Here is a 14,640-nt window from a genome sequence, read left to right as displayed (position 1 = left end):
AGCCCACTTCTATAACTTTCTTACTTCATTTCCACAACACCTCATTTCATTTCTAACATTACAACAGCTAGCCAATCAGAGCACTTGACGTCAACGACCCATCCACCAAGGCAGGATGCAACCACCTCAGATGTATCCTCCTCAACACCAGCTCCCCGCTCCGTCCACAAGCACGCATTATAGCTATGGAATCTACTCGACTCAGCCTCCTCAGATGTCGCCTTCCTGACTGAGACCCTGATGAACCCCTCCTCAGCGCCTGAAATCACCATAGCCATCCCGGACAGCTACAAGATCACCTGCAGGGACCGTTCCAACAAACCAGGAGGAGGCATCGCCATCATCCACAAGAACACCCTCAGGATCACGTTCAGCACCAAAGACACCCTCATCCCCGCCGAACGCCTGCACTTCCAGATCCACACTGACCCAATCACCACCCTCCGATGGACCCTCGTCTACAGGCCTCACAGCCCCCGACAGCAGTTCAGTAACTCCATCACCGACATCATCAGCAGGCACGCTTGCACATCCACAGACTGCATTCTCCTTGGAGACTTAAACTTCCACCTCGAGAACACCAACGACAACAACACGGACACACTGCTCGACAACCTCTCCTACCTCGACCTCAAACAGCTCGTCACGACACCGACCCACTCCGCAGGACACACACTCAACCCTATTTTCTCTGCCAGCAATCATGTCTCCTTCAGCCACACCACCAAACTCCACTGGAAAGATTACTGCTGCATCCACTTCTTCAAGAAACCCAGAACACACCACCACCCACAATGGATCCCCTACCGCAGTTGGAACAAGGTCACCGAAGTCCATCTTATCACAACCCTCTCCGGAACCCACCCATCGACACCAGAGACACTGATGCAGCTGCCCTCAACTTCAGGCAATGGGTCGACACCTGTGCCAATACTCTCGCCCCAATCAAGAATCCCTCCAACAGATGCACCGACAGAAAGGCCTTCTGGTTTACCGCTGACCTCCACGAATCTAAGCAAACCTGACGAAGACTCGAAAGAAAGTAGCGCCAAGATCAGACTCTGGACAAGCACACAGCCTTCAATAAAAGCTATCCGCAGACACTATCAACTCATCCAAGCCACCAAGAGAACTGCCTTCAAAGACCGAATCAACAACAATGCACACATCCACAAGGAGCTCTTCAACATGGTGAAGGAACTCTCCAACCCCAGCTCCAATGACATCCTGCCATCCCAAGACCTCTGCGACTCCCTAGCCTTCTACTTCCACCGCAAGATTGAACACATCTATGATAGCTTCAGCACCCAGACCCCCCCGGCAACCACCAATGCCACATATTAACCTCCAACCAACCTCCTCCTCTCCTGGACCCCCGTCAATTACAACAACACCATCGAAATCATGAGCACCATCCACTCCAGCTCTCCATCTGACCCCTGCCCTCACCACATCCTCAACAAAGAAAGCTCCGTCATCGCACCCCAACTACGAATGATCATCAACAGCTCCTTCGAATCCGCCACCTTCCCGAAGAGCTGGAAACATGCCGAGATCAGCACCCTCCTCAAAAAACCTAAGGCGGACCAAAAGAACCTCAAGAACTTCTGGCCTATCTCCCTGCTCCCCCTTCCCGGCAAAAGTCATCGAGAAGGCTGTCAACAGACAACTAACCCGCTTCCTCGAGGAGACCTGCACCCTGGACCCTTCCCAATCCGGATTCCGTAGCAACCACAGTACAGAAACCACCCTTATCGCCGCCACCGATGACATCAGAACCGTACTGGACAATGGCGAAACCGAGTCCCTCATCCTCCTGGACCTCTCGGCCGCGCTCGACACCATCTGCCACTACACTCTGTGCTCACGCCTCAGCAATGCAAGAATCCGCGACTGAGCCCTGGACTGGGTCACCTCCTTTCTTACTGGCAGAAGCCAGAGAGTCCACCTCCCCCCATTCCGCTCGGAGACCACCGAAATCATCTGCGGCATACCCCAGGGTTTCTCCCTCAGCCTCACCCTCTTCAACGTCTACATGGCCCGCTCTCTAACATCGCCCGATCCCACAACCTCAACATCATCTCATATGCCGACGAAACCCAACTCATCCTCTCCCTCATCAAGGACTCCGCCAAGACCAACCTCCACGAAGGAATGAAGGCCATCGGCAAATGGATGAAGAGCAGCTGCTTCAAACTCAATTCCGACAAGACGGAAGTCCTCATCTTCGGTTCCACCCCCTCCGCATGGGATGACTCCTGGTGGCCTGCCACTGTCGGAGCCACTCCAACTCCCACCGACCAAGCATGCAACCTAGAATTCATCTTGGACTCCTCATCCTCATTATCCATGACCCAGCAAGTCAACGCCATCTCCTCCTCCTGCTTCAACACCCTTCACATGCTCTGAAAGATCTCCAGATGGATACCCACCAAAACCAGAAGAACAGTCACCCCAGCCCTCGTAAGCAGCAAACTGGACTACGGCAATGCCCTCTATGCAGGAACCACAGCCAAACTCCAGAAGAGGCTGCAACGCATCCAGAATGCCTCTGCACGCCTCATCCTGGACATCCTCCGACACTGCCACATCACAGACCACCTGAGAAACATGCACTGGCTCCCAGTCAACAAGAGAATCACCTTCAAACTCCTCACCCACGCTCACAAAGCACTGCACAACACCGGACCAGAATATCTGAACAGACGGCTCTCCTTCTACACCCCAACCCGGCATCTCCGCTCCGCCTACCTCGCCCTTGCAACCGTCCCACGCGTCTGCAGAACTACAACTGGCGGTAGATCATTCTTGCACCTCGCCACAAAAACGTGGAACACTCTTCCCACCCACCTGCGCCAGACCAAAGACCTCCTTACCTTCAGGAAACTTCTCAAGACCTGGCTGTTTGAGCAGTAGCAGCACCCCCCCTTTTCCCTCCCTTCCTCAGCACCTTGAGTCCCTCATGGGTGAGTAGTACGCTTTACAAATTCCTGATTGATTGATTGATTGACTCGCTCTTGAGGTACTCATGGGAGCCTCTTACTCCTGCAAGAGCGTGAAGGCTCATAGGAAAACTGGACCTCTTGACCACTCACAGGGCTCCATTTTTGATTTTGTGTTCTTGCAGGAGCCTTGTAGGACTCTCGAAAGCCCAACTGCCCAAATATACAATTGTTTTGACCCTCAATTTCTCAAAAACTACTGAACAGATTTAGACCAAATCACAAAAAGGACAATCTGCAGACACAAATCTATCTTACTGTCGAATACAGTATAATTTTGTTCAGCAGTTTTTGCTAAGACTTGTTTTAAAGAAGTCTATATAAAATGCCTAGGGATTATGCATTTTGGGACCTCCTTTTTATTGTCCCCCTTTTGATGATTTAACATGAAACTTTCTAGGAAGGAATTGAGGTTGCTGTACTTTTGTTTGGAAGGTTTTGTGAAGATTCGTTAAATGAGTCCAAAGTTACTAGTAAACAAAAAAACGCTCAATACATATATATATTATATATATCTATCTATATATAAATAAGTATATATATATATATATATATATATATTCCCACACACACACACACATATATATATATTACATAGTCGCCACTAGGTACTTATAGTTAGGACCATGTTTCCATAGAAAAAGCATTTTTTTACTTGCCTATATCTGTGGCACCATTTGACGAATCTTAACACAATTTTCTAAAAAAAAAGTGTTGCAATGGTTATTGTTGCGCCTGGGAAGTGTCAGGGTGATCTGTCAAGTGGGTGCCAGGAAAAAGAGGTGGTGAAAAAGTTGTGTTTCCTATGCTATTTCCCATAGGACCTTTAGAAACGTCTACACCCCAAACCACTGGACAGAATTACGCCAAATTTGGCAGAAATCTAGCTTTCGGTAGCAGATTGTGCTGTAGCTTATTTGGTGTAAATCGATTCAATTGTTTTTGTGAAAATTAGGCAAATTCAAATTTGTATACCTCTAGCCGCTAAGCATTCATGATAAAAGATGAGCTCGTGCAGGGAAATGCACAGCTCTGACTGGCTGCCAACACTTCAAACCAGGAAGTGTTGGCAGCCATCTTGGGACTCAGCTTCATCCGAGTACCAGAAAAAAATGCAAAAAAAAGAAAAGGGGCCAGGGTATAGATACCTTGACCCTTTAGCTCTGGTGGTGGGGTCCCAGAAGGATCCATCCAGAGCAAAAACGTTCTTTTTTTTGCCACAGATTCGCAAAATTTTTGAATTTGTGGGGAAAAAAAGTATGGGATCCCGCGCTCGTTTGGTTAATAAACCCCCGGTGGGCCAGGTTCCAGGGGCATTCATAATTTTGAATGCGGGGCCTCCTGGTCCCCCACAACCATGGAGACCACACCTCTCCAGGGCGCTTTTTGTGATATATGAATGGGGCACGCGGCCCCCCACATCATTGGGACCACCACCTCCGTGGGACAAAATGCTATAATTGTGTGGGGGAGGCCCATTGGCCTCCCCCAACGCGCCGGGACCACCACCTCTCTGGGTCAATTTTTGCGATATATGTGCAGGGGCGGTGCACCCTCACACCGTGGGGACCACCACCTCCCCAGGTCAAAATGCTTTAATTGTGTGGGGGAGGCCCATCGACCTCCCCCACAGCCCTGGGACCACCACCTACGTGAGGCATTCATTTGATGGTGTGTGGGGGGGCCGCACCCCCCCATTTTTCCCTGCAGCCCCTGGGTCAACACTTTCCTGTGGCAATCTGAAAAAAATTGAAAGGGTGTCCATTTTGGACCGTCTTAGCTTCAGGGACCACCACCTCCCCAGGGCTATGCACATTGGAGGGGGGACACATGGCACCCACCCCTTGATGAGCCACTGATGGCCCTGCAGACTGCCACCCCCCAAGGCTGGCTCATGCTATGTCCCTGGGTGCCCACCACCGGGGCATAGCTGTTTGCTGTGGCTTGGCTGCAGCTTTGTCAGCTGCAGCCAAGTCACAGAAAGCACTCCGCTTTCTGACAGCGGGACCTGTCAAACAGGTCCTGCTTTCAGAAAGAAGACTTTTCATCTCTGTTCCCAGCATGCAGGTATGTGTGCAGGGAACAGAGATAAAAGCATTGCTTCAGCGACCAGGGAGCTGATGTTAAAAGCTGCTGCCTGCTCGCTGGAGCAATGGGACTGCAGGGGAGGCCTTGAGGCTCCATGGTCCCAGATAGACCTTAAAGGGCATATAATAATATACATTTTAAAAATGGTCAGGGACCATGGGGGAGGCCTTGAGGCTCCCCCTGCGGTGCCAGATGGTCCATAAAGGACTAAAAACAATATAAAATATAGAATAGGTCTATGACCTTCACACCGAGCATTGAGAGTTTGAGTCCAGATGTATCCCTGGTCTTGCCATCCTTTTTTTCTTTCAACTTGAAATGTTTGAGGCTCATACTGAAAGGTGATCTTACTGTTTTTAATTGGCAAATGCATTTTTCTTTTCAATTTGTGCAGAAATATCTCATATCATCAAAGCCTAAGAAACTTTCTGTCTCCCTCTCACTCTGTTTTTTTCTCTCTCTCTTTTAATCTTTCTCCCACTCACACACCCACTCAGACCCTTACATACCCACTCACAGACCTACTCACATACTCATGCACCCACTCACAGACCCACTCAGACCCTCATGCACCCACTCACAGACCCACTCATGCACCCACTCAGACTCACACACCCACTCACAGACCCACTGAAACCATCATGCACCAACTCATAGACCTGCACGGACACTGACACACCCCAAGACACTGATTCACGCACTTCCACACCCAGACAGAGACTCTCATAGCCACTCTTACCCCCAGATACGCCCTCTTACACCTATTCTCAAACCCAGAGATATTATAGTTACTTTAGAAAACTGTAACTATAATGGGTTTAATTTCTATGGTTTTGTACGAGTAAATTCAGAACCTAACTATAACGTCCCTGTAACCTTTGTTTTTTTAGTAAAAACAAATATATAAATATATATATATACACATGAACACACACATACACATTTACCTTACATGTACTTACCTTGTGTTGTAAAGGCATGCATGGTTAAGATATATCCATGGTAATGGATGGGTTGTAATGCCTGCATTGTAAAGGCTGTGTCCCCAAAAGGAGGCAGAGACGGGTGCGGTTGTGTTTCATACCATCCAATCAATGTCAAGTTAAAGAAAGAAGGATGGGTGTGGGACGGAACATATCCATACATAAGCAGGGTTTTCCCTAGTCAGAGCGGATATTGATTGGATAGCCAGACCTCTCCTGATCTCATACATTCTCTTTTATAGTTTCCTGGATCTAACCCATACCTAAATATGGGAGAGTCCCAGGACTAAGAGGGTTAACATGAAGGAAAACCTGGAATTACAGAAAGCCTTTGATAGGAACTAAGATTACAGTGAACTTCTCTGGGGATTGGAAGACAAGTCTCCTGATGGGACACATGTAAATTGAGCAGTGAGATTAACAGCACTGATTGAGAAAAGAATGTCAGCATGAGTGAAGAATCATGATCATATTAGCGATGTTATATAGAATGAACCCATAATAAATGCCATGCTTTCCTTGGCAAGGCTTGGGCTCAATATTTTGAGGGTTTGCATTCTTTGAGCAATGTACCCCAGTATCCAACTGGATGTGGAGATGGAATAGTAAAGACACACTTCATTGAAGTCAATGGGGGGAAGTGTGTGTGTGTTGATGCGTGCGTGTGTGTGTGTGTCCCCGCAGTACTGCAAGGTTTGAGGACTTGAGTATTTTAGCAAAAGTGTTTTAAAATAGAATTTGCGCAGGAACCATTCTGTGGCATATTAACTAATCTTTCATGCAACACAGGCAGAAAACGTAGTTGCTGCATTGCATGAAAGGCAGAGGTCATACATGCTCTGTATTCACAAAGATATGGTGCATTTCTGCTTTCTCATTGTGCTGGTGCACTGTGTGCTGCCAAGCGCTAATACAGGCACCCTTGCACCATGGTCTATGTTATAGACAGGGTTGTTTTTGTGCAGGAAGGGGCTATTCTTTCTATGTGTGCTACAGAATGCAGTCCAGAAAGAAAGAGGAAGTGAGAAGGATAAATAAAGATATTTCTCTTTGTTACTCCTCACTGGGAAAGGTGTAGCATCTTGAGGCATTCCCAGGTTTACTAAATTTAGTAAATCTGGGAATGCGCCAAAATCCATGTGTGGATGTGTGGGTACACCCATGGTCCCTAATGGAACCACCTCAAGCTGGAAAATGTAACATAACGCAGCGTAAGCAGCTACTTTGCTTTACATTTCTTTATGTACATTGTATGGCTTTGTAAATATTACTGAAGCCTTTGCATTGTCCATGTGTTGTCTGACATGACACAAGGACAACACAAGGGCTTGATAAATCGGGGCCTGGTTTGATCCTCAGAGCAACATACCCCAAAAGGATGGGGACTAGTAAACATACACACCATTGATGTAAGTGGGGGGAGGGGCGTGCACGTGCGCACCTGGGGTACTGGGTTTGCAGGGGATACTGTACAGGTTAGCAGGATTGAGACCGTGTGTAAATTTCCAGGGCAACTGTGTCTTATTACATGTAACTTCCTCTGCCTTCCCGTACAAACATTGCAGGTTTACAGCGCTTACGGTGAAGTCCTACAAGCCAACACGCTGCGCGGTCTGTAAACAGACACTCGCAGCACGGCCAGAGCACGGCCTGTAAAGGTTAAGAAGCATGCTGAGAACAGACATTCTCAAGACTTTAGATTCATAATGTCTACATGAATTAAGAAGATTAAGTTACAGGAAAGACAATATTAACTTCCTGGAGGCAGTTCACTACACTTAATGAAATGTCTAATAAAGATGAATCCATATCCGCGCTGGCGTACAGTATCATCCTCTTCACAAAGCCCCTCGAGGCTTATGAAGATAGGCGGGGGTGGGTGGCAAGAAGTCAGATCAGATCTCAGTTCTCCCTTTGATTCTTAACATATGCATGTTACCAGGTTTGACTTCGGGAGGAGGGTTCAGTGTTATCACACAACCTTCGGGGCCACCCAGTGAGTGATGTCACAGTGTCTCAAAACCCAAGCAGAGTTCACCAAACAAAGCAACGCTCTAGAATGTCTAATGGGGATTGTTAGTGATGTGGGACTTGTTGGAAAGAATGCTTTTATTCTCTTCACTGGATGAGTCCTTAAAGGCATGTCAATTCTAACAGGCAGGCACTGCGCAGTATGTTGCAAAACAGCAGGCACACCGCTGCATGAAAATATCTGGTTGGAAGCGATTGGTCTGAATTTATAAATATTCACCCTCCTTAGCCCCATTACCTTAGATATGTAGCCTGACAGCTGATAAAATATTTCACTAATTCTGTGGATCCTCCTTAACAAACCATTCTCGCAATGACGTCAGTCTACCTAAAATTAACCCATGGCACCTTCATGAGGGAGCACCTGCAACCCTATTTGTGGACCTCATGGTCTTCTTGAATGAGTTGTGGACATTTCACTGGGTGGCAAACGCCGGCTCACTCTTGACACCAGTGTTGCCCCAGAGTGATTGCTACTTTTTTTTATTTTTCACTGGGGAGGGCTTCCATACCGCCGCTCTCCTTCACAACCTGCTGACAGGCATTTCGCCACCTCCAACTTAAGTGCTATTTATTTAGGCGCTGCAGTACAGGCGGCGGCAAGTCTGTCGGCAGGAACAGTGCAGCCAATAGTCCACACACCTTCTTGAATATCATGCCATTCCCATCAACTGGACTCATGGTCTTCAGCTAACTTCTCTGCTTTGAAGAAAGGCTGGCAATGCTTCCCACCGAAAATAAAATGTGCACCTTCCTTTAATGTCATCATTTTTCATTGCATTACCATTCTTGCCTGTTCATTTCTACAACAAACCCCTGCAGGTTAACCAGGCATATCTATCCATTCCACTGAAGGGCGCATCCATCCCGTCTTATTTCAACATCAAGGCACACTGAAAGCCATGTCTTTATGTGTCTGCCATTGCGCTCCAATTTTCTGTAAGAAGCTCTTCATTTCTCTTATCTTTCCATTTCTGCCTTTTACACTGGCTCACCTTCACATCCTCCTAATCTCCCCAGGCAGTTATCTATCTACCTTTATGTTCAAACCATTTTCAAAAACTTAGGAAACAGGCCCACAGAAATAAAGGCTTCAGTAAGGTATTTCAGCCGACTAAAATCTAGTATCAAGCATTAGTGGTGTAACTTACCGGATATCAAGTCTCAAGGGGAACGGGAGAATTTGCTTGAAAGAACTACTTCCGCAAAAATGAATACGTATGGCGAGCCATGTAAAAAAACTTAGAAAGCACAAAAATGCACAAAAAGTGATGAACGGAATGCTTGAATTTATCTCAGTCACTGGTAATTACCCTTGGCTGTATTCCAGTACATCATTTGTTTTAGCTTGTCCAAACTATTAAAGACAGTGACCAACCACATGCAAATCAGCGTTGTCCCATCTTCACAAGGGACAGTCCAAATTGAACTGCAGGACCCTGTCCCCTCTGAATGGCAACACAAGCAACAGCATACCAACATAGGCCTTTTTGGGCCTCGTCAGTGAAGTGCAACTTGAATCCAAAGCTCAGGAGTTTTAGTACCCACATATGTGCAAACATAGCTCTCATAAGGAAATCAAATCACTGTCTTTACTTTTGTTTACTATACAGAAAATGGGAGCATCCATGACGTATAGGGATTATCTATGCCTAGATTTGTAAATCAGTTTATAGGGGAGGAGATTTTAAATATTATTTTGGAACTATAGTGTGAAATTGTACTATGTATTTTTAGGAAGACTGGGTGAAAACAAGCCAAATCAAGTTGGTAAGGGGCCCATCAGACAACATATAATATATTATGACCTCATCATCTGGTATATGCAATGATGCCCCTTTCATACAGTATGAAGAAGAGTGCACCATGGGGTAACATAAATTACACTTGCCACATCGGGTAGGATCAGCGATAGTGGCACATGATAAGTGTAAGAATTAACATTACTGATGAATAAGACAGTAGAAGACACACCAGGCAGTAAAACAAATATTGGTCATCATCTGGTCCTCATCTGCAAGTACAAGCAGTGATGCCCCCATCAAGTGGTACTAGCAGTAGTGTAGCCACCAGATAGTATTAAAAATCGCCAGCGCATGACACAAATCAACAGGATAACTAATGTAAGCAATAATTGTTCCTCAGTCATTAAATCTGATGTTACCATTCTACAGCGGAAGCAATACTGGAGCGGGGTTAGTATAGATAATAGTACTAGTAAGGCAGTATAAGTAAAATGGCGTCCATTAGGAAATAGCGCTCAAAATGTCCATTCATGAAATATAAGCATTAGCTATAATGCACCACACAGACTATCACATCAACAGCTGATCACTCATACCAACAATCATACCACACTAGTGTTGAAAGAAAAATATCAAAGTAATTACCTAAACGTGAGCAGTGGAAGGATACTGGTCATCCAATCAAAACTATGGCAAAATCTGGAGGGGGGAACAAGCAGAAGAAGATGAAGAAAAGCCATCAAACAAGTAACAAGTAAATGAGATTTAGAAAGACACAAAGCTCACTTTAGTAGTGGTATCGTCCATAATGTGTTTCTGGTGAGATGTAAAAAGCAATCTGCAAACCTGAAAAGTGGTAGTGTAATGTCTCCTTTTGTCCAATGCCACTGTGATATTTGAAACAAGATGACCCACCTATTCTTCACTAAACTGGTGGGGCAAAGAAATGCCCTCCTCTTTTCCTGTCCACAGCTTTCAGCCAATGGTTGGCTGATATTGCGTGCTCTTTAATTTTCACCCGCTATTTAGTCTGCTTCCTGGAAGACTGCAGGTCAGTGTGAAAATAGGTTCTAGATGCCCCTGTTAGCACTTCCTGTCTGGGTAACTTTCTTCCTTTCTGCATCAGAGTCCCGCCCTCCATCTTTCTACTGGCTCAAATTAAGCAGTCAGAGAGGGAGAGATCATGTCGTGTTGAGTTTCAGAATATGAATGTATAATAGTGTGCCTGTGCGGTGGTGCATTGCTCTTTGTTTAAAACGTATTGTTTATGTTATGCTCTCCGGTGACCAGCAATGTTGTTTTAGACATTTTAAAGGGGTGGGGGAGGGGTGTTTGACCTCTCTTTCAAGGGCAATAGCCAGGTCAGAAATGAATAAAATAACTACTGTTGTATAATGATTGCTGACACAGGCATGCTGAATTATAGATCTCAGAATGGTGTTACAATTACTAAAGTCATGGTTTTTAGAGTACCCACCCCAAAAGGACAAATCGCTGAGTCAGCAGTCATAGCTGGTACCTGTGACTTGCGTGCAGCATGGTCGCTGACCTACTGAGGAAAGGGTGCTTCAGATTCTTCATCAGGTGTGTTTCTTCTGCAGAAATCCTGTGTCACAGGTTTAATGACTAGCGCTCTTTGTGATGTGAGTGTGCTTCTCACCAACAGGGTGCTAGAGTCTAAATGGTGGCTGGGATCTGCTCAAAGAGGTACCCTTTTGGGCATGGGTCACTACCATCCCCATGACCAGGTCATGACACTATGAAGTCGGTGGCAGCTGATTATGACAGTGGTGAAGATGCCTTTTCACCTAGGCAGCCGTGGTGAGACTCAGCAGTGTATCGGTACTCCCAGCAAAATCTGGGTGATACATCATGACAGAACAGCTGGCTTGGGCCAACTTCTCCAAGGGCTAGTCACATAATTGGCCCATCCAGTATATCCAGTGTTCACCTTCGTACTTGAAGAAGCACTTTACAGAGGGAAGGAAAAAAAGGAAATCTCACTTGAGTACCTGGATCCTGTTTTTCCAAGCAGAACAGCAAGACCTGTTAAAAGGTTTACTTAGCTGACCCTGAGTCACACAGTCGCCGGAGATCTAGCATGGAGTCTATCTTATGCTCTGTTCCTAGAAGACAGGTGGACCAGATGATGACCAAACGGACAGCATGATGTTATGTTGTTATTTAAGTTTAGTATTAAACTATTATATTAGCGCGTGGCTGTTGCGTGTCTCCGTTCGGATTCCATGGGGAGATTCGAAGTCGGTGGTTGGGATCGGAGTCGGTGAGAGACACGCAACACGCACGGCAGACTCGGCAAGCCTTTTTGTATTCATATCTTATAGAATAAGGCTTTGAATTTAAGTACCAAGCCTCCGACTTTACAGATTTGGTGACGAGGGAAGAAGTTGTCTCTACCTTAATGAACCTACGCAGCGCAGGAAAAGGTGTGCACGATACCGGTAAGGACCTTACGCAGCACTGGAATAAGAGTGCGTGATAACGGTAAGGCTTGCCGAGATATTGAAGGAAGTGATTTTACGAGTGCTCCGTGCACGCGCATTTGCGTGCTTTATTGATGGACTACTTCTAAAATTATTATGAGAGATAAGCAGTAGAGGAGTTACCGTTACTCCAAGCGACCTTTGAGCTGTGCTCTCCATTCTACGTCTCGTGCGCCACTGTATTGAATACAATCTACGTAATATGACCTCTGACGTGTTCGCGTTGATGAAAGGAAAGACCCTTAGCAACACCTTTTATTTAAACTAAGGAGTATCAAAAAAAATCATAACGTTTTGTCAGAACAAGTGCGCTGGAACGAGTGTGTCATCGGACACAGAGCAGTCAAGCAGGAAGTCAGCAGTTTGTCTCCTACAAGACACGCCAGGAAATTATGGGAATGCTTGTTATTTCGCAGGATTGGGAACTACAGTAAAGGAATAATTTACGCATGTACACTGGATGGAAGAAAACTTCACTACTTGTGACACTTTTAGTACAGTACTGTTAATTTATCAAAGTTTGTTGTTTTTTTTTCTTTTTTTTCTTTTTGTGTCCTCTTTTCGTTTCAAGGTGGTTTCTATGATAATAGCAAGCTACAGTGAACAAATTCCTTTATTACACAGCTTTGAACATTAATATTTTCAATATGGCCACACAGCAATTTTCCCTTCAGCCTTGGCAAACATTTTGGCCAGCAGGTGCAAGTCCATGTATGAAATGGACAGAATGGAAATCGTACTTTCTACATTTTCTGGAGACTAGAGACGAGGAAGGAAGAATGAGTTCAGAGAGGAAGAAAAAGATTTTTCAACATTCTGTGGGCCCTGAAGGACTAAATGTATACAAATCTTTGACAACAATTAGTGGCAGTGGGGACACTAATGTATTTGAGAATGTGTTAAAGGAGTTTGATAATTATTTTGCACCTAAGGTGTGCATAGGCATTCTAAGATACACATTTTTTTCAGAGGAAACAAGAATGTGGTTAGACTGTTGATGAGTATGTTGCTGCGCTCAAAGTATTGGCAAATGACTGTAAATTTGATCATTTGCAAGGGCAGTTGATTAGAGACCAAATAGTAATGCATACCCGTGATCCAGCAATTCAGGTAAGATTGTGGATAAATGGAGATCCTGAGCTGGATGATATTTTAGCTATAGTTAGGAAAGCTGAATTATCAAGTCGTAGCGTGAAAGCAGTTAAAACAGAATCTAAGGAAACTGGGGAGGACACAGTCAACAAAATAAAATATAAGGAAATGGGCAGACCAAAGAAAGAAAGTGCGAAGAACCAACAAGCATCAAAGTGTGATGGTCAAAGGTGTTATCATTGTGATAGCAGTTCACCTTTGGCTTCTTATGAATATTGTCCTGCATTGAAGCAGAAGTGTGCGGCCTGTGGAGTTCTAGGGCATTTTGCTAGGGTGTGTAAAAAAAAAGAGGAATAATAATGTGAAGTATGTGGATGGAGTAAGTGATAATTCAAGTGAAGATGAGAGTAAAGTCAATAGAATTACGCAGGACAGCAAACTAATGGGTAAGGATCAAAGGTTTGTATTCAATGTTCATGAAGAATCAATTGGCAATAAGAATAAACCAGTATGCTTAATGCATATAGGGGGTCGAGATTCAAGTTTATGTTGACTCAGGTTCTCCTTTTACTATCATTAATGAAGAGGTATGGAGGTCAAAATTTGTGGGAAAACTAGGTAGTAATTTACAAAAACCTGATATTAGCCCAGAAGGGTTTTCTGGAGAGAAGATAGACTTGTTGGGTTTCAGAGAACTTACTTTTGCTTTTAAAAACAGGAAGTCTGTTGGGAAGCTCTACGTAGCAAGGAAGGGACCTTCAGTTCTAGGTTGGAAGGATCAGGGAGAATTGCACATTACCCTTGATCCAAATAGTCCTGAACCAGTCATGGTAGTGGATGAGGAAGAAAGTATTGCAAAAGAAATGTTTAAAAAAATCCTAACGTTTTTTGCGGGAAAATTGGTGTTTTGGATGGTTTTGAACATAGTATTGTTCTCAAGTCTAATGCCAGTCCAAAGATATACAAAGTAAGAAACATTCCCATTCTAATCAGGAGTGAAGTTGAGAGAGAATTAGATAAATTAATGGAAGCCGATATCATCGAACCAATTGAATCTTCCGAGTGGATTTCTCCAGTGGTAGTAGCTAAAAGCGCAAATGGGAAGATTCATTTATGCATAGATTTGCGCCACCTGAATCAAAATATTGTAGTGGATAAATTTCCCCTACCAAGAATTTCAGAGATGTTGACATTA

The 14,640-nt window shown here is 45.0% G+C and overlaps 1 long non-coding RNA gene across 1 annotated transcript in view; it reads right to left on the bottom strand.

Moving 5' to 3' along the window:
* LOC138286754 (uncharacterized) overlaps nt 1–12,524 on the bottom strand; it is a 146,564-nt gene extending 134,040 nt beyond the window's left edge. Inside the window, exons 1-2 of the long non-coding RNA XR_011202050.1 lie at nt 12,477–12,524; nt 10,495–10,548 (exon numbers count right to left, since the gene is read on the bottom strand). This is a non-coding gene — a long non-coding RNA (uncharacterized lncRNA). The remainder of the gene's footprint in view (nt 1–10,494; nt 10,549–12,476) is intronic.
* Between the last annotated feature and the right edge of the window lie 2,116 nt (nt 12,525–14,640).

Source organism: Pleurodeles waltl, chromosome 3_2 (assembly GCF_031143425.1).
Source record: "Pleurodeles waltl isolate 20211129_DDA chromosome 3_2, aPleWal1.hap1.20221129, whole genome shotgun sequence".
In the NCBI taxonomy this organism is placed as follows: Eukaryota; Metazoa; Chordata; class Amphibia; order Caudata; family Salamandridae; genus Pleurodeles; species Pleurodeles waltl.
Note: the sequence above shows the minus strand (reverse complement) of the source record. Positions and strands in the feature narration are given on the sequence as shown.